This window comes from Thermobia domestica, chromosome 3 (assembly GCF_964235325.1).
Source record: "Thermobia domestica chromosome 3, izTheDome1.hap1.1, whole genome shotgun sequence".
Lineage (NCBI taxonomy): Eukaryota > Metazoa > Arthropoda > Insecta > Zygentoma > Lepismatidae > Thermobia > Thermobia domestica.
The window spans coordinates 262234522-262256198 of record NC_137456.1 but is presented as its reverse complement, the minus strand read 5'-3'; the positions used below and the strand labels follow the sequence as shown (position 1 = coordinate 262256198).

General features: G+C 36.7%; 1 protein-coding gene across 2 annotated transcripts in view; it reads left to right on the top strand.

The window, feature by feature from the left end:
- Positions 1-21677, top strand: part of LOC145681630 (uncharacterized) — a 123405-nt gene that overhangs the window by 24281 nt on the left and 77447 nt on the right. Inside the window, exon 2 of one of the 2 annotated variants that reach the window (XM_081753244.1) lies at positions 18852-19102. The exons of the other annotated variant lie outside the window; for it this stretch is intronic. The gene's annotated coding sequence lies outside the window, so the exon portion shown is untranslated. The remainder of the gene's footprint in view (positions 1-18851; positions 19103-21677) is intronic. 2 annotated transcript variants of the gene reach the window in all.

Sequence of the window (21677 nt, the reverse complement as noted above, 5' to 3'; positions counted from 1 at the left end):
AAAATCAACTCAACTCAACTCAACCAAAATGGGGGGCGGGGAAAACCTAGTGTTTGACTCATTTCTGAGGCCCCTCTGTATTGTATTGTATATTGTGTCTTAATATTTTTCATATATAATGTATAGTTCGCAAGATATTGGCTTGTAACCACTTATTTTGACCCATCCTGTATATATATATATATATATATATATATATATATATATATATATATATATATATATCGGGTCGATTAATTCGTGTGTCAATTTCATTTGTTCACTGTGCTAAAGTGGTATGAGGTAGAGCCGTGCATTTTGGTGTAACTTTAGACGAAGGACATGTTTTGTTCCGTCATAGAAGCATGTCACTTGTGCTAAGGGTTGAAGAGATGTAAGGTCAAAGATCAAATTTCGATTTTTTCCTTATGGGACTGGAATGTTAAATTCTGAAAGAGCCTGAAAAAACGTTAATCTTAGTGATAACAAAGAAAAAGCTGTATGGTATGATTCTATGTCGCAAGCCGACCAAATATGCGTTAATCAAGTGTCATGGTGTCAAATCAAGGTCACAGGCCATGTTGAGAACCCATTTGATATGATGAGGTACGGACATTGCGTTGTTTTCAGTGTATTCAAATGGGACCGAGACTATGGCGTAAGTGACGACCGAAACTATGTTGTCAGCTCTGACTGCAATAAGGCACTGCTGTGCTGCTTTTGCTTTTTTTTTTTTTTTTTTTTGTCATTTCTGAGACGCCAAACATGTTGTTTTTGCTTGTTGCACGCGCTGAACGGGTTCCTGCGGAGCGAAGTATTTAAGAAGTTAACTACATATCCTTGTTTACGATAGAAATATGATAAGTAATTTGAATTATAATACGGTTTTAAATTGGGTAAGTGTTGAAAAAATACGAAAATAAAGCTGTACTTGTAAATGTATATTAGTCGAGGACGTAGCTACTGACAGTGTTGCAGACACGTAGCCAGAATATCGTGAAGGGGGGGGGGGTCCGTGACATGAAATACTGTGTTCATCACAAAAGAGGTCGATCACTCTAAACTATTTTACTGGAACATATATTGGTTCGTTTAGCCAGAATTTCGTAACGTTTGGGGGGAAGTGACATGAAATTCTGAAGCCTCAGGAGCTCGATCAATCTAAACTACTTTTGCTATCAACATATATTGGTTTGTTAGGACAATAAAATGAGGATATGTTGGCAAGTATTTTAATAACAAACTATGAAGAAATTTCGAGCAAAGTAATAATAAAAAAAAGTATTGAAAAAGATTTAGCAATATTTACGTCCTTCTCCTGTTTATTCAAATATAACAATTTTCTTTTCGTTACGACCTCAATTATAATATAAAGTACATACTGAATACTGTCTTGTAACCTATCTTCTAATAAAATAAAGAGTTTGTTTGTGTGTTTGTCTGTCTGTCTGTCTGTGTGCGGCGTGGGGACCAGACAAGTGGACCGAGAGTTACCAAATTTTGGTCAGGGATACCTTGGCCCAGGCTCCAGATCAAGACGAAGCGTTTCTTTTAAATTTCGAAACACTGGGGTCTCAGGGTGCGTTTACCGGAACCAGCTTGGGAACCAGACAAATTGACGGAGAGTTACCAAATTTTAGTCACGAATACCTTGGTCTAGGCTCCAGACCAGAGTTAAACGTTTTTGTTGAAATTCGAACCAGGGGGTCTCAGGGGGCGTTTACCGGAACATGTAAAAGTAATAGAAAATGACCATTATTTATTTATTTATTTATTTATTTACCCATCACCAGATACAGCTCAGAGGGCATTTTACATTGAATATCCAACAACATTAACAATGGAAAGGATTTGGGAAGGTATCGGCCAGGGCCTATTTAGTAAGTGCCATCCCGGCATTCGCGTGGTAGGACTGAGGGAAACCCTAGAAAACCTCAGTCAGAATTGTAGGCAGCGGGATTCGAAGCCACAACCTCGGGAATGGCAAGAAACGCTCTACCACTTCAGCTGTTAGTGTCGAATTCATATTTTCGCGGTCGCTGAAATCAATGGTGAAACTCCAGTCGCATTAACTTCCAAATTCAAGCTATTCGGCTCCGGGCCTGGGGTCACCGAAGGGGGGTGAGATACCAAGATTTTAAAAGTAATCCAAAATGACCGATATTAGTGTCAAATCCATAGTTTTTGCGGTCGCTGAAATCAATGATGACACTCCCATTAGCGATGACTTTCAAGTATGCGTGCCGGGAGTCAGTGGGGTGTGGATACTGAGACATGTAAAAAAAATAGCCCAAAATTACCGATATTAGTATCAAATCCATACTTTTCGCGGTCGCTGAGATCTATGGTGATACTCCCACAGGCGTTGACTTCCAAATACAGCCCCTGTGCGAAGCATGTGTGTATTCAACTAGTTTTACAATATATGCGTTCCTTTCTTTGTTGAATCAAATGCTAACAAAACTTTCAACATATTTTTTTTATTATTCCGTCAACTACTGTCTGTTCCAAATGACAGGTTAAAGGAGCAACAGAAAATTGTCCTTGAAATAACATGTTTGATACTGCAAGGATGCGATGACGAAAAGTTATGATTAAAAATGTCCACGCTGTTACACAACGGCACTTATATTTTCGAAAGCTTGAAATCTCCCTGACTAGTTGCAGGAATTCTGAGAATTCCATAATTTTTTAAAATTTCAAATTCCCTGACTCTTCCAGAATACCTCACTTACCTCGCCACCATATTGCAAGTAATACAAACCTCCTCATAAGAAAGAGTAAGCAAAAGCTTTCTGTAGTTTTCTTTTTAATTTCTAAAGCTGATCCTTCTTTTTGTCATTTCATTTTCTTTTATTCTTTCTTAATTTTTCATTTCTGGTCTTGAAGGGGGGGGGTCCGGACCCCCAGAACCCCACCTTGGCTACGTGCCTGAGTGTTGATTACAGATTTTCTCGTGGAAGAATTTCATTACACTAAAGGTGAAAAGCAGTACTGCACAAATACATGTAATTCATATTGAGCACGATATGAGACATGTTCATTTCAGATTTTCCAGTGCGGTGGGATTAAATAAACGATGGGTGAATATAGTACTGTGAAAATTCTGTTAACTTAGACTGAGCACGCTCGGGAAATGCCCTCGAGGGAATTTCGAAGCTCTAGGCCCAAGAGCCACCTCTATAATCATCACTGACTGACATTTCAAAAATGTGTTTTATGGTCTTATGTCCGTGTTCCCATCCTTTCCCTCCCCCTCCATGAATACTTGATACTTTTTCTATTCCAAATTTTTGTGCTAGTTTTCTGCTGAAACTTGTTTTGTACTCTCATCGGTTTCGAGTTAGTTAATTATCTAAGTTTAGGATTCCCTTTCTGTTTCGAGGTTATATGAGACGTAGACTCAAAGATTATGATGAAATGCAAACACAGTAATCGTCCAAATTTTGTAAGAGACTCCCACTGGGAATAGAACGTGTGACTACGTGCACGAAAGGCGCGCGTGCTAGCTACTAGAACAACGGAAATTGCGTCACCTTTTTCGAGCCTCTTCAAAATTAAGTTGTATTTACATCTTACCAGATTTGTGTACTTGCAGTATAAGAAACAAACATAAATTAAAATTATAAGAAAATCTTAACAAAAACTTTATAAACGTTTAAGAATATGTTGAGAAGGCCAGAAATCTCTCACTCTCTCTCTCCCTCCCATGTCGTGGTGCTATTTAAAAAGTATACATTAAAAATAATAATAAAAAAAAAACTCTACAGTTGCACCTACAACTTTGGATGGCAAATAGTCTAGTTTTACTTAACGCATAAGTTTATATTAATTAAATTCAAAAGTTGCATTCTAACTGGTTTTTAAATTGTATCAAATGTACCACTATTCGTCTTAGCACTAATGAGAACTATGGATTCGCCTTAAATATCCGTCATTTTTGATTACTTTTAAAATATCAGTCTTCCCGATTCTTCAGGGATGAACTTGAACGGCATGGAAACAGTCATTATCCATATCAGCGACTGACCCGAAAACTATTGATTCAACACGAATATCGATCATTACAATTATTTTTAAAATGTCAGCTCTCCCATCCCCACTCCTTGGGATACTAGGGTTCCTTACCCTCCCGAGTATTTCTTTCCAGATTGTAAGGCATATATGTATCAAGTTAAGTTGGAATTAAACGAAGTGTTATATAATTATGTAGGAAAAAATGTTTTATAATTAATGAAGGTGATTCTTGAACTGGAAGTGGCAGAAATCAACGACTTCCGGTTTAAGATTGATCACTGTAGAACAAAAGACGTTAATAGAAAGCTGGAAGTTGTTTCTGAAAATCGATTAAACGTCCTAGGAATGTATATTATCATTGTTCTTAGAATACAACTAAAAAGGAAGTGGTAGCGATTAACTATTTCCTGTTTTTAACGTTGATTGCTATGGAAGAAAAATTGTAATATATAACAAAACGCTGTTTTCCATTATCGATTAACCGTCCGTTCTCATCTCCATCCTTAACCCTATACTAAAACTGGAAGTGGTAGACATGAACCCTTTCCAGTTTTAACGTTTATCACTGCAGGAAAGAAACCGTAACCCGGTTTTCTACAATAAACTAAGAATACACTTCATATTCATTCTTTACCCTCTACTAAAACTGGAACTGATAGATATCAACTTCTATACGGAGGTAGATAGCAAGACGCAGTTTTCTACAATCAATTAAGCATTGCAAGAATATAATTGTGTCACCAATCCAATCCGTCTACCAACACCAGAAGTGGTACAAATCTACTATCATTTTCTATTTCATTATTAATTAAGAAAATATTGTGTGAGCCTCCTTAGTGTCTTCATCAATTTATTCAATAGAAGCCTTCATTTCGCTGAAGGCTTTGCCCTCAGACCAGAAAATTTGTTCGATCTAACGCTTTGCATCCCAAACCTGCAATCATCAGTGTTTGCTCGGCTTACGGCCTCGCACATCAAATACCTGCAACTATAGTGAATTTCAGTTGAAATACCTCGGGGCTTTGTTCCCAGGCCACCGTGTTTGTTCGGCCTATTACCTTGCACTTTATATATCTGGAAGCATACTAATTTCAGTTCAAATACCACGTTTCATGTCTTCAACTTTACGGGATCCCGAGATATAAACATCTTAGTATAATAATAATTGTAATATCCACCTCTATTCTCTTTCAAACCCTTTTCTTCCCTTTTAGATCACAATCAAAAACGCTGAAATATGTATCTAATTATTGGGATTACAGAGTAAGATTTATAATAATATTCTACAGTTAGTACTTTGGTCCATCCCGTCCGTTACTCTGCACGAAACTCTTGAACGAAACTGAATTTGACTTCTGTTTTTTTTTTTTTTTTTTTTTTTTGTAATTGGTAGATAGAGTAATTATCTCGAAAGAGTTCGTTAGTAGAGGATCATAAACCAGGAGGTTGTGGATCAGAAACCAGGAGTGATAGAAATCAACCATTTTTGCTTTTAACATTGATCCTGTAAACCAAAAAGTGTAATAGATAGCAAGAAACGGTTTCCGGCAGTCGATTTAGCATCCCAAGAATACCTTTCAACTCCATCCTTAATACTGTATTGAAATAGAAAGTGGCAGAAATAAACAAGTTCCCACTTTAACATTGAATGGGGATAAACGGTAATATATAGCGAGAAGCAGTTTTGAGAAATCTACTAAAAGATTCCAAGAACACCCTTCATTTCTATCCTTAACACTTTGATAAAACTAGAACCGGTAGAAATCAACAATTTTTTGTTTACTTTCCATTACTGTGAAGGAAAAGCTGTAATAGATAGCGAGAAGCTGTTTTCGACAATCGACTGAGCATCTCAAGAATACATTTTGTGTATCCGTAACACTCTAATAAAATCAGAAATGACAGGGTGTCTACTAAAATTCCAAAATGAAATTCCATGACCCTTTCTTTAACAAACCAATAAATTTAGTAACATTCTCAAAAGCGAATTTGAGTGCGACTTGGGCCAATTTTCATGCAAGAGATAGAAGCGTGCTTTACTTGTGATTTGGTAGCGTCTAAAACCATAGACGTTTTTGGTGGTGAATTTTGACATTTTATAGAACAACAGTTTCCAGTACGGTATGTACTTATATTTGTACAGATAAAATGAATCGTGATACAAAAGCAAAATTTCTTGACTTTCATGACCGTCTTCTGATTTCGCGACTTTTTGAAATCCCTTTCGTGACCGATAGACACCCTGGTAATCCAGTATGACTTCCAGTTTACATGTAATATACATACAACATGACCTATAAGAGACAGCGAGAAGAGTTTTTTTTTTTTAAAAAAAAAAGGAGTTAGCGTTCTTAAAATAGGTACCATCTCTTCTTTTACATTGTAATCAAACGTAATTATTAGAAATCAACCACTTCCGGTTTTAACGTTCATCGTTGTACAGTCTTGTTCGAGAAATATTGGCCACTCACCCTGCTATGAAAGATGATATTCTTGCAACCGCAAAAGGAAATTTTAATGCTGTGGCTCTAAATAAACTTCTTAATCGACCAAACAAAATTCACATTTATTTGATTTAATTTTAACTGTAGGTAAGACTACAGGCCTTTTCAAAGAGAGGTGAGTGGTAACGTTTCCTTGAACAAGACTGTATATGACAAACGGCGATAAATAGGCACGGTTTTTGTATTCGATTAAGCGTCCCTAGAATATATTTCATCTCCACTCTAATCACTAGTCTGTAAAACTAAGTGGTAGATATCTACTACAACTTCAGATTTCAATTTTAGTTGAAAAATATTGGGTGGTCCTGTTTACTGTCTTTAAGAGATTTTGTTTTAAATAAGAAGTCCTAAGGCCAAAATTCATGTTTGTAACTTTCAGAGATTCTGAGATACCGATATGCTATTATATGAGTAATAATTCCTATCCTCATCTTTTCCTTCCCCTTGATTACTAAAAGATCAAAGAAATGCTGAAACACGTGTTAAATTATTTTAAATTGGAAATCCAAATACCAAATTTTAAGATCCCAGTCCTATACGTTTCGGAGATAAGGGTATCTTATTAAAATGACTCTCACACCAATTCCTTCTCTTTTCGTGAATTTGCAAAATTTTTTCTTAGTGGTACAACACGTCACAAATCCTACGTAGGTGTAAATTCAAAGATTCTAGATAGTCCCTAGAGCAGTGGTTCCTAATCTAGGGGTGCGAGTCTCTGACAGAACTACATTTAAAATTACAAATATTATGAATGTTGTAACAAACAGTAAATTAAATATTATTTAAACACGAAATAACTATTGTGTAAAAACTGTGGTTTCATTAAGGACATAACTGGTCAAATATAATATTCCACTGCACTACAATGCTATGCTGGAGTCTTGCTGGAAATAAATATAAATTCCTGAGAATATGGCTATTATTATTTACTATTATTATATGCAAGCCCGTTCTTCGTACGGGTAGAATAGGTGTATGGGAAATATTTGAAAGTTATATTTGATCACCCTTTCCCCGTTACGTAACTTATTTGAACAAAAGTGAAATAAAACCCCTAGCTCGACTATGTTCAAAAATGTGTCTCATACAATGCAGTATTTATTCTTTGCAAGAAATCTATATTCTCTTCTGCTTTTACGATTCTTTTTTTTCAAAGTGAGTTGATAAAATAGAAATGTCCCATGTGCTTAATAAGTTTAAAAATTCATTTCAGACGTTTCAAACACTTTTCCACCCTGTAATCTCTTTTGGAAGCAGAATTTTCGAAAACGCTGGGGCATTTCCACGCGGTGACTTCGTTAAGTAAAAAGTTTATATACCTAGTTTCATCTCCTTGGCATGGAAGATATTTAATTTTTGCCGTATATATTAACTCCTCCACCCTTTTAGGATACAAATTTTAATGAAACTGACATGGTTAAAAATGACTTCAGCCAAGTGCTAACTATGTTCTAAAATTCTCAATAATTTTTCATGAGATGAGATGGAGTGGAATTTCCTAGAACGCTGGGTTGCGTGTCTGTTTGGTTTTATATATAATTTCATGTTCATGCATAAGAGACATGTTAGATACTGTACTTTTAGCAAATATTTTAGACGTTGACTCCTCCCCTTAGGATACGCATTTCAGTGAAAGTGATATGATGATACCATGCTCTAGAATAGTTCTAAATATGTTCAGTAATTCTCCTCGAACATTCTATGATGATGAGACAGCGAACGCCGATTTAAATGTTGAGAAATAATTAAATTAATTCCTCCTTTCTTCTGCTTAAAAGGAGAATTTCGAAAACTCTGAAATACGTATTCCATTCTTTTTAGTTCAAAGTTTATATACCAAGTTTCACATTTCGAATTTAAGCGAATTTCACATTTCATGACCTTTCCTGAATAAATAGTGGTACATTTTAATATTATTGAAATCCTCTCTCTTCTCCATCTTTAAAAGAGGTGGGTTTCCGGAAACATACGTTCATTTGCTTTTAGTTAAGAAGTCAAAGCCAAATTTCACACCTCGAACTAAGCGCATGCAGAAATTTTAATAGGTAGACACTATACTCCATCCTGCCCTTAGGACAGAATTTTCGGAAAAGCTGTACATGTAATGGTTTGTTTTTAATTGAGTTTAAATTTGAAATTGCACGTGTCCAATATAAAGAAGTTTTATATTTATCATTTTCTAAAAATAAATGAAATAAAATACACTTGAAAAATTATTGTTATACGAATTACTCCTTCCTTGTTTAGGTGCGGAATTTTCAGAAACTGTGAGAAACATGTTCAGTTATTTTTTATGGTTAATTTATATGCCTAGTTTCATCTTCCTTACTTCAGGGATTAGCAAGATACACTATCCTTTAAAAAAGCTATTTACGCCCCTAATGATATATATTTCCAAAAATCCTTCCTTATCCCTTGCTTTCTTCAAAAAGTGTATTCGTACTAATTATAGTATTATGGCTTGGTCGATAATGAGTAACTAACTTATACTGTCTTATATACTGTATAGATTATTAATATTATTGTTATTATTTCACTGCTCTGCATGCTTTCTGATGTTTTCAAATGAATGACATTTTCTGAAATGGACTTTTACACTGATTTCAAATATGTAATCACTTTATTTCTATCACGTCAGTTTTTTGAGAATGCAACATACTCAGAAATCAAGGTTTAGTGGAAAAACTACTTATGTCGATGGGAAAAACTAGTAGAAAACATGGATATATTCTAGTAATTGCTAGAAGATTGACATTAATTTTGCTATTTGTAAGTCCTACGATGTCTTGACTTTCATCCCGGACAATTTTCTTATGGTATAGGCAAAGAAAACATGAAACTATTTCTTTTTTGTTGAACATGGATCAATAGTTTACTGCTGTGGGATTTATAAAATGGGTTGGTGTGACTTACAATGCTTCTCATCGGAGACATTTTATCGATTCATCGAAATCAAGTTGAAAGGTTTCCTATTTAACAACGGCAATATCGTTGGGTCTATTCCTGTTGCATATTCTACTCATATGAAAGAGACATATGAAAATGTTACGTGTTTGCTACATTCAGTGAATTACAAACAACACCAATGGCTTTCGTGCGGCAATTTTAAAGTTATAGTCCTCCTGCTGGGACGTCAATCAGGATACACTAAACATCCTTGTTATCTCTGGGAAAGCGACAGTCATGCAAAGGGTAAATATTAGGTTAGGAAAGAATGGTCATCCCGAAATGCTCTGTCACCTGGAGTGAAGAATTGAACGTTCAAAAATTTTACTCGCTCCCCTACATATAAAGTTAGGCATCGTTACACAGTTCGTGCTCTAAATAAGGTCTTAAGTGTTCGCAGTACATATGCAAGGTATTTAGTACTATGAGCTTCGAAAAACTCAGAGCTGTATATTTCTTGGTCCACAGATAAGAAAACTTATCAAAGATCCACGTTTTCAGAATTCCATGACTCAAATGGAGAATAAAACATGACAAAGCTTCAGGATTTGTGAAGAACTTCGTGGGTAATACAAGACTCTGTGATTAGTAACTTATTGTAGAGAAGTTGCTGCGATATCTTAGAAATCTTAGGTGTAATATGAGTGTCTAACTACAATTTTATATGCACATTTCGAAAATTTCCCACATAATATGTTTATAGTGAAGAACACGGGGAACGCTTTTACCAGGACTTACAGGATATTGAAAAATGTATGAAGGTGATTGGACCATTAATATGATAGGCAAGAATCGTTTGCTGCTGAAAAGGGAGAACACAGGCGTTGTAACTCCTCGAAAATTGACCAAACGAAGGAAATTGTTTCGAATTAGTAGGCTTTTGTATGATAAAGTGTACATATTTCAGTAAATTTTGAAATTTGTTTGGATCTGTGTGTGTTTAGTTACTGTTGTCATTCTGAAACCACTGTATGTACATGAAAAATATATATTATCTATTCTGTATTATAATGTATTTTGTGCGTCTTGATATAAACATACCCCCCCCCATTCCCAGGGAAACGTGACGTGATGGGGGGAAATTGATGTTATATTCGTAATCAGCGGCCTAAAATTATAAGAAAACGCCACTCAAACCAAAATCATCGGAACATTTTTTTTCATATTGCAGAGCGATATTTCAATTTTTGTTACTATTACTGATGATTTGAGAATACAATGCTGCAACTAAAACTGCAAACCGGTCAAAGACAACCGCGAATGATGTGGACGTGAAGTATGTAGGGTTTAAAAATGTGGGCGATTATATAAAGTTGAAACCATTGCCCTGGAAGATCCCAAAACTTTAATTTAGAAAATACAACGTCTTGTACCATTTCCTACTTTATAACAATACAATGAATAATCTATAAGAACATTGTACTTCTGCTGAACAGTACTAAATGTTCACCGAAGGCTAACATGAAATGGCGCCTCCACACAACTAGATTCGCTTCTTCTTTAGTTAACTAAACATTAAGCATAATACCGAAGTACCATTATAGAAAAATAAGACTGTAGAAAAATTGAACCATTCCTCTAACAGTTAAAAGAATAATAGAACCTGGACACAATAATAATAATAATAATAATAATAATAATAATAATAATAATAATAATAATAATAATAATAATAATAATAATAATAATAATAATAATAGACCACGATAGCTGCTGCGACTAAGTTACTGCGCACGATAGCTCTTGAAGAAAAGCAAATTCTTAATTATTTATTTATTTTATTTTATTTATTTATTTATTTATTTATTTATTTATTTTTTTTTTGCAAACTATGGGTAGAGTAATTATTTAGGAAAAGCTAGTTAATTGAAGTGATCCATAAACCGGAAATGGTAGAAATCAACCATTTTCAAGTTCTAACGTCGACCACTATAAAACAAAAACGGTTTTCGGCAATTGATTAAGCATTCCAAGAATACCTTTCATCTCCTTTTGTTACCAACCGAAAGTGGTAGAAATAAAACATTTCCGGTGTTACGTTGAACATTATAGAGCAAAATCGATAATAGCGACGAGCGATTTTCTGTAATAGTAAATCCTTTCCATTGGATCTGGCAAGAAATTGCCGAGAAATAAATTACCACAAGCAAATCAAGCCCAAAACTTGGCCAAGCTCGGCCAGCAAATGTAGCTATTTTAACTAGGATGAGGGCTGCTCATCACCGAATTTTGTTCCGATTCGGCCAATAGTTATAAAGAAAATGCTTCTAGCTAATTAAGTATTTACCGAGAAATAAATTATGAAATGCAACCCGTGCCCACCCTGTTCTTGGCCGAGTTTGACCACAGAATATACCAGTACTTATTCCTTAGGAAATGGGCTAGTAGTTCACAAAATTTAGAAAAGATTCGGCCAGTATTTGATTTAAAAATAAACTGAATATGTTCTGAATTAATACGGATACCAGAATTTGTATCACATTTGTTTCACTTCTGGTATTAATAGTGAGATTACTGTCGAGATGGAATATACTCTTGGGGTACTTAATGAATTATGATACATAAAATCCCTTCTAGCTCTCCGCTGTATAACACTCAATTTATAACCGGAAGTGATTGATATCTGCCACTTCTGCTTTCAGTATAAAGGTTAGAGTTGAGATAGAACATATTCTTGGGACATTAAAAGATTATAGCAAACCGCTTCTCCTTATCTATTATCTTTTCTAATCTAATGCGATCAACACTAAAACCGGAAGTAGTTGGGTTTTGCTACTTCCGGTTTGGTGTTTAAGAGAGATAATAACTTACCTGTTCTCACAACGTTAAATTGATTCCATAAAACTGCTTCTCCCTAGGTCTTATAGTTTATGTAAATTAATTGAAACCGGAAGTAATAGGTGATTTCTGCACTTCCTTTTCACTAGGGTGTTAAGCACGAAGATGAAAGTTACTCTTGGAATGCTTTATCGATTGATGAAAACTGCTTCTTCCTATCTATTTTCGTTTTCGCTCTATAGTGATCAACGTTACAACCGGAAGTGGTTCATTTTTTACCACTTCCGGTTTTACTAGAGTGTAGAAGATGAAGCTTGTCCTTGAAACGTTATAGAGATCCATGGAAGCTGCTTCTTACTATCTGTTACAGTTTTCTCTGTGTAGTGATCAACGTTGAAATCGGAAATGGCTCAAATCTATTACTTTCACTTTTACTAGCTTGTTAAATGTGAAGATAAAGGTTATCCTTGAAAAGTTTAATTGGTTTGCCGAAAACATCTCGTTATCTATTATCGTTTTTGCTCTATAGCAATGAATGCTAAAACCGGAAATGGCTTACTTCTACAATTTTCAGTTCTACTAGAATGTTAAGAATAAGATGAGAGATTTCCTTGAAACGTATAATAAATTGCCGAGAACAGCTTTTCGCTTTCCATTACCGTTTTTGTTTTATATTGATCAACGTTAAAACCTGAAATTACTCATTTCTACCATTTTATTTGTCGAATCACCTCTATTAATGAACTCTCTCGAGAAAATCACACTATATACCTATTGCAAAAAACAATTACAAAATTTGCATCTTTTCAAATGTTATCGTTCGAATTAACGGACGTATATATGTACACTCATGTCCAAAATGATTGTCGCATAGGTATAAATGTCCTCTTGTAAGAATATAATTTGATAATTATGCAGGGTACGTTTAATACTGATACTATGTGTATAATCGGAAAATACATATTTGTGGTAAATTTCAAATGAAAATAATTATAAATACGAAAATTAGAATGAGTAAAACAAAATGTTGCTAAATGGACAAGAAAATTTAATTTCCTTTTTAATTTTCTTATTTACTGCTTTATTGACATGAAATTTGCCACATATGTCCTTGCCAATTATACACATACTAACATTATAAGAAATACCGGGCAAAATCATTATCAAATTATATTCTTACAACAACATACTTATAGACATGCGACAATAATTTTGGCCATGAGTGTACGTACCTACTAACAGTATGATATTACAAGTTCCACTACGAGATCCTAATAATAATAAAATCTTAAAGAGGATCATGTTATATTTTCTGAAGTGGTTTGTTAACCTAAAGTTCTAGTATACTTATTTCACTTCCGATTTGAGTAGAGGGATTACTGCCGACATGGAATATACTCTTGGAGCACTTAATGAATTAAATAAAAAGACTTCTCGCTATTTATTCTATAACACTCAATGTTATAACCAGAAACGATTTATTTCTGTCACTTCAAGTTTTAGTAGAAAGATTAGAGTGGAGATAGAACATATTGTTGAGACACTTAATTGATTTTCGCTATTTAGTATCGTTTAAATCTGTTGTGATCAACGCTAAAATGGGAAGTAGTTAGTTTTGCTACTTCCGATTTGATTAGAAGTTTAAAAGGGAAGACGATATTTATTCCCGCAATGCTAAATTCGTTGTTAAAACAGCTTCTTCTTACTCACTATGTAGGTTAATTTGAAGCCAGAAATCATAGTTAATTTCTATCTCTTCTGGATTTACATGGATGTTAAGGATGAAGCTGAAAGTTATCCTTGATACCCTTTATCGATTGCCGAAAGCTGCTTCTTACTATTTATTACAATTTGCGCTCTATAGTGATCAACGTTAAAATCGGAAACGACTCATTTCTACCACTTTCAGTTGGCGAATCACCTCTATTAACAAACTCCCTCGAGAGGAATCACTCTACTTATTTATTGCTAAAAGCAGAATTAAAAAGTTCGCATTCTTCCAAAGTTATCGTGTGAAGTATTGGCCGCATGTATATAAGTACTAATATTGATAAGTTCCACTACGCGATCCCAATTAATACTTCATATACCCCCGCCACACACACACACACTAGCATATGTACACACGGAAGCACACCTGGTAGTATCCACACGTTTACGCCGGAAACTAGAAACACACACATACACAGAGAGAAAGACAGACAGAGAGAGAGAGAAAATCTTATTGTACCTTTATACTAAATGCACCATTGCTCACAAAATCAATTAAAAAGGAAAAAGAAAAATGTTGTAAATGAAACTTTCAAAGATAGGTACCACTGCTGCGTGTAACACATGAAATTATTCCATAATGATTGATTCGTAATATGATGTATATGGGTTTCTTAATGGTAGTATAACAAAACGCCTTCAAATTGAACACAAAATAAAAAGTGAAATTTATTTCTCAAATTTTGTAAAATCGAAGTCAGTGGGCATTATGGAACAGTCTACAATAACAATATATGCAAATAAATATTAATATACTTCACGTTTTCCAGTGGGTGCAAGCAAGCTTCGAATTGTGTTTGGTGTCACAATCATTAACTGATGTAAATATACAGTCCGTTCCACGAATAACACTAAGGTCCACCTCCTGAAGAAACGAAGGCAGATAGAAACATGAAACGTTCTGGAACCTTCAAGGAAGTTAAAAGGCAACATTAAGCTGAGAAGGAGAATCCCCCACAAAGGGGCTAAAGGGGGTTACTGAGGGTAACTCAAAAATTTTAAATGGCAACCCCCATCGTGTGGTACCTCGTTTGAAAGGTAATCACGAGTAAAGACCACTTGTGAAAATTGTAAGTCGCTAGCATGTCCGTAGCCAACATGGCGGCCATCCGTAAGGACGGTCGAAGTGCGTTCAACGAATAACACTAAAGCTCGTCTCCAGAAGAAACGAAGGCAGATAGAAACATGAAACCTTTTGGAACCTTCAAGGAACTTAAAAGGCAACATTATGCTGAGAAGGAGAATCCCCCACAAAGGGGCTAAAGGGGGTTACTGGGGATAACTCAAAAATTTTGAATAGCAACCCCCATCGTGTGGTACCTCCTTTGAAAGGTATCACGTTTATTGACCCGTTCTGGAAAGTTCATGTTGATTGCATGTCCGTAGCCAACATGGCTGCCATCCATAAACTATGATCGAGGAAACATTGCAAACCTGTAAGCATAGAGTAACATAGTATCCATAGTAACATAGTAGAGTAACATAGTATGGTTTGGAGCATGCCTCATTAATGCAGGAGATGCTCGAAGTGTGCACCGCCAACTTCCTGGCAGTAATGTAAACGTTGGACGAACTCCTCTCGAACACGGGTAAAAGTCATTACCGGTATAGAATGACAGGCATCAACTATGCGTTGGCGCAACTCCGCAATGCTGTTCGGCTACGTGCGGAACACTATAGTCTTCAAATAGCCCCAGAGAAAAAAGGCGGGTGGAGCAAGGTCTGGCGAACGGGCTGGCCATTCAATGGTGCCGCGACGACCAATCCATCGTCGCGGAAACTCACTATCTAAATAGTCACGTACAAGGCGGTGAAAATGGGCAGGACAATTTTCATGCTGAAAATCGGGCGCAATCTCTCCAAATTCTTGCGGATTCTCTTCAATTGCCTCGACAATCAACGGTGAAATAAAGTCTTGCAGCAGCGCCAGGTACTTCTCACCCGTTAATATTCCATCGATGAAGAGGGGCCCGTTTATGTGATTACCTAACATACCCGCCCAGACATTCAGCGACTCTGGGTGTTGAGTGTTGCCTTCACGAAATACATGAGGGTTTGTGTCACACCAATATCGGCAGTTATGCCTGTTGACCTTGCCATTCAAGTAGAACTTACTCTCATCGCTGAACCACACGTTTGTCAGTATAATGGTCCCACGTGCCAATGCCTCACACATCTGCTCACAAAACTCGATACGCATATCGGGATCATGTTCACTTAACTCCTGGACCATATGTAGTTTGTATGGATGGAAGGAACGTTTTTTTAAGATTCTGTATGTCGTTGTGCTTGACACACCACACGTTTGAGCCACAGTTGTTATGGACTGTTGAGGATGCACATTCAGCTCCACCAACACTTGTATCTGTGTTTCTTCCGTAGCAACACTAGGGTTTCGAGGCTTTGAGGCATTGGTCACACTGCCTGTCGTAAAGAATTTGATTAATGAATGGTGTACAGAAAAAACACTAATTGGATTGCGCACATTTTTTCATTGAACAACCGTGCTGTTGCACTGTACGAACGATTCGTAGCACCAAAGAGTAACACAATTTCAATTCTCTGTTCAAGAGACCACATTATGTATGCAATGTAGGATGGTCAAACGCACCAGCACAAAACACTTCTACGTCCTTCAGACCTACTGTTCCGGGTTGTAATGTAGCGCACTGTTGGTCGGAAAAGCACATCTGATAGTGGTGCACGAGTAAACAGAGTAGCTTTGGTAAAGTACGTGTGTCCAACACCAAAGCGCCACCACGGGCAACTCGTCATCATGAACTACATCTCCTCGTCCGTAAGAGTAGCAGTTCGACAGTAACGCAATGGTAAAGTGTTGGTTCAGTACACGTGCGGTCCGGGGTTAGAGCCTCGGACGGTTCAGATTTTTCAATAATAGTATGGTAGTCTCTTTTCTATCGTTTTCAGTTCTATTTGAATGTTTTGTATTTGCAATACTGTTAGTTGTGTGGTATGTGTATTGTGCATTCGTTCCGAAGTAGACCTACGTTAGTTTTGTTGTGGACACGGTCTGATCTTTATACGCGATTACTTTTCCAGCGAAGTACCACACGATGGGGGTTGCTATTCAAAATTTTTGAGTTACCCCCAGTAACCATTTTAGCACCCTTGTGGGGGATTCTCCTTCTCAGCATAATGTTGCCTTTTAAGTTCCTTGAAGGTTCCAATAGGTTTCATGTTTCTATCTGCCTTCGTTTCTTCTGGAGACGAGCTTTAGTGTTTTTCGTTGAACGCACATCGACCGTCCTTTACGGATGGCCGCCATGTTGGCTACGGACATGCTAGCGACTTACAATTTTCACAAGTGCTCTTTACTTGTGATTACATTTCAAACGAGGTACCACACGATGGGGGTTGCTATTTAAAATTTTTGAGTTTCCCCCAGTAACCCCCTTTAGCCCCTTTGTGGGGGATTCTCCTTCTCAGCATAATATTGCCTTTTAACTTCCTTGAAGGTTCCAAAAGGTTTCATGTTTCTATCTGAATTCGTTTCTTAAGGATATGGACCTCAGTGTTATTCGTGGAACTCAATGTATATATATATATATATATATATATATATATATATATATATATATATATATATATATATATATATATATATATATATTGGGAGTTAATGAACTGTGTTCACAAATTCTAAGAGGTCATTCCTACCATCGAGATAAGAGAAAGTGTTCGTATGGAGCTATCTGCGAAAAGTGCATAGCTTCAAAGCCAGGGCTGTTCAAAATCGCGAAAAAACTAAATTTCAACAGGCCCTATTTCGAATTCCAGAAATTGTTGATGGTGGTCGTTTTCAGCGTAAACGAAGTTACACATACACAATCCAAAAATGTATATTGCATCAATTTTCAATGGGTGTGCAGAGTATACCATGCCAGATATAATTCTCAAATATCCTCTAAATAGAGTTTTCAGATATACCTTAATTTCAAGGAGGATCGATAAAAAAGTAGGTAAGCCTTGACAACAGTCGACATCCAGTGCTTCGGAAGAAAGTTGGAAGTATTAGGAGCCTGCAGCCTCATGTTTTTGTGTTTGGAATAACGTGTGATGCATGTTTTTCGTCACGATATTTTTCACGTTTTCTTGACTTATAAGCATGAAAGAAAATGATTGCATCATTTTTTTTACGCGGATGAGAGAACGTGCTGCTGACGATTCTTAACACTTCCGACTTCGCGCCAAAGGATTCCGTGTCACGGCTGTCAAGGCATATCTTTTGCCTACTTTAGACCAATCACAAAATCAGGGAATATCTCAAAATTGGTTCATGGCATGTCTCGGAATTTCATTCTGAAGTAAATATTCATCACACCTATTGAACATTAATGAAATATGCATTTTAGGAAAGTATAGGTATGACTTCCGTTATGCTGATAAGAATCGTTATTACACGATTTCTCGAATCCGAAATAGGGCTTCTTAAAACTTGCTTGTTTCTCGCGAATTTGGACAACCATAGTTCCGAAACTACGTAATTTTCCCACAGGTCCACAGGAACTTTTTTACTTATTTTGATGTGAGAAATCACCTATTACAATTTGTCGTCTGGCTCATAAACACCCTATATATATGTTGATGTTTGTCGTTATCCACCATAGTTGGAGTGAGACACTGGGTCGGTGGGTCAGATGAATCCAGTTTTCTGAGTAGGTGAATAAATCGTGGGTTATCAGTATGTGACCCACTGTAATCCACCACCCACCATGATCTACTCTGACCCAACGACCAACTCTACTCACTGCAATTGTAGACAGCATCTTCTGAACAGCATATTTTTCTTCACCCTCGTTCCTAGTCATTGAAACTGAAACACGTTTTTTGTTGCAGTTTGCGGTTGTCCAAACCTTCTGGTGCATGTATTGTGTCTTATAGAAGCAATAGAAGAAAATTCTCATTTTGTCGGAATTGAAGAAGAACATTCAAGAAGAGTTGAGGTTAAATTTTTAACATGGCACTCAAGGTGGAACAAAACGAGCCAATCGGGGCTTGTAACCAATTCCTACTACTACTACTACTACTACTCGTACCACTACTACTATCTATACAGTGGAATCGTATAACAAAACTGCACACGTAAGGTAGGTAAATCACTCTTTGGACTATTATTTTTTTTATAAAAACAAATCCATAATCCTGGTTTGAACTCTCACCGAAAGCAACTACAATTCCTAGCTCATGTGCTAGTACGGTCACCCACGAGTATCACAAGTAACAGCCATTTGATTTCTGCTTCATTTATAGTACGTGGCGAGAAACTGATAACTCCAACTAACCAGAACTTCGTATTTAGTTCCTATGAGTAGAGTCGAGCGTGATTTCAAAATATGCTTCTGAATACTGGTCAATTTGTCTACGTTTTACTTTCAAGGTCTTCATTTCCGTTTTTCATTTGTTTCTTTTTACTTACCTGAGATGAGTATCTCTAAGTGAAATAATAAAACTTGAGCAAATTTTCGATTTTGATACTTGCAATTGTAATAAAACCAATAGAACTTATACTTCTACTTTGCTTTCGAGACACACAGCCTGTGAGCTTTCACAGGAGCTAACTACTGGAAAAAGATCATTTTTGAAACACTCTACTATTCAAATTATTGTATAAAAATTGAATGTAAATATCATCATCATCATCATAGGTATTCTGCCTTTATTGGCAGGTCACTTTCCGCAGCTGAGAAGCTTCCATGCTCCACGGTCCTCCGCTAACCTCTTCGTCTTCGTGTATGATCTTTCTGTTTTAATATCATCCATTAATTGTAGTCCTAATCCTTCGCACCCTCCCTCTCTTTCCCGCCACCATACCTTCTAGGACGTCCCTCATGATACAATCTCTTCTTAGGCAATGTCCCAACCAGTTTCTCTTCCTAATACTATCTAAAAGTGTTCTTTTGTCGCTCACCATTTCTAACACACTCTCATTCGTTTTCCGCTCGACACAACTAATTCTTTCCATTCTTCTCCACACCCACATTTCGAAGGCTTCCAGTCAATTTTCGTCACCTTTACGTAATGTCCACGTTTCCGCCCCACACAGTACAACACTCCAAACGAAGCATTTTATGAGTCTTTTTCTCAACTCTTTATACAAGGTCCCACAAAACAGACTTTTCTTCCTCCTAAAGGCTTCTTTCGCTATTCCTATCCTTGCTTTTGTTTCACGTTCGTACTTCATGTCATTACTAAGAATACTACCCAGGTATCGAAAACTATATACTTGTTCTATTTTCTCCCCTCCTACTTTTATATTTGACACAGACCACTTCGTTCCAATCACCATGGCTTTGTCTTTTTAACATTTCTTTGGCATGGGAGACCCGGGTTCGATTCCCGGCGGGAGCTCATGTGGTTCGGATTCCACGTTAATCAGTAGGTCCACATCTTATATAGCCTCGCTGCTGAAAGGGACGCTAAACTAAAATCAACTCAACTCAAACTCTTTCTAACATTTATTTCCATCCCATATTCTTCAAAGCCCTTTCTCATTTTTTCTAACATTTTATTGATTTTTTTTCAGATTCTGCAAGAAGCGCCATATCGTCTGCAAATCTTATGCATCTAATCATTCTACCTCCTACCGAAATACCATCATCATCGTGTAGGCTCTTTTTCATTATATCTTCTAGATAGACGTTAAATAGTGTTGGCGAGAGGCAGCATCCTTTTCAAACTCCCTTGGCAGTTGCACTCTCTTTGGTCATTTCTTCCCCTATCCTCACACTTACTTGTTGGTTCATGTAACTATGTGTGCCTAAAAATCACGGCCAATGGCAGTCAAATGAAATGCAGATCGGTATTGTTATGATGTTGTTTTTGTTGTTCTGGGATTGGCGTAGCAATTATGTACACTTTCTTTTGTGAAATCGTAATTGAGATCACTTCTTCACTCTCCACCCAGTACGACGAAGTTGGTTCGGAGTCCAACTCCCTAATAGCCTCGGTTTTGAAAACGTCTTTAGCCTACTGGTTCGAAGATGATGAGAAAGTGCACTAACAGTGGTAGAGCTTGGTACTAGGAAATCGAAACCCAGGTAACACTTGAAGACTGTGAGTTGAATCTAACTAGGTGGGATAGCTTGACTGAATCAAAGAGACCATTTCACTTTACTTTTTATTAAAAAAAAAATAAAATAAGAATACAGATCAATTTAACAAACTCGGTTACTTGGAGTTACAACTTGGAAGTTTTTCTACATTATTCAAGTGGGAGCACAACCCCATAAGACTCAATGGGTGCTAGAAGGTTTTTTTTTTTTTTTGCTAAACCGCGAGTTGTTGAAAATAGTAAAGTGTGAACTTTGTACATCGCAACTTGCATTGGCCCGAAAGGAAGAAATGTTAAGTCTCGAAGAGGGAATGTGGTCTCAGATTGATGGGACTTGAAAATAAAACTCATATTGATCACTAAACAATCTCAAAGTGCTCTTCCCGTGTGGAGGGGGAACTTAGAAAAAATTAGCACATACCTGATTTTTCTGAAGACCGTCCCTAACCAGAGCGAAGTTCACTGTTAGCCGTCCGTCCGTAGAATCAACCGGTGCGGCAGACAAGCCTCGTTTATAAAGGCGCTTCGTCCCACGCATTTCTGCCTTTTCTGACGTAGCTCGAACGCTACGTCACGAGCCTCATCGAGCATGGGAGAGACTTCTTCACGCG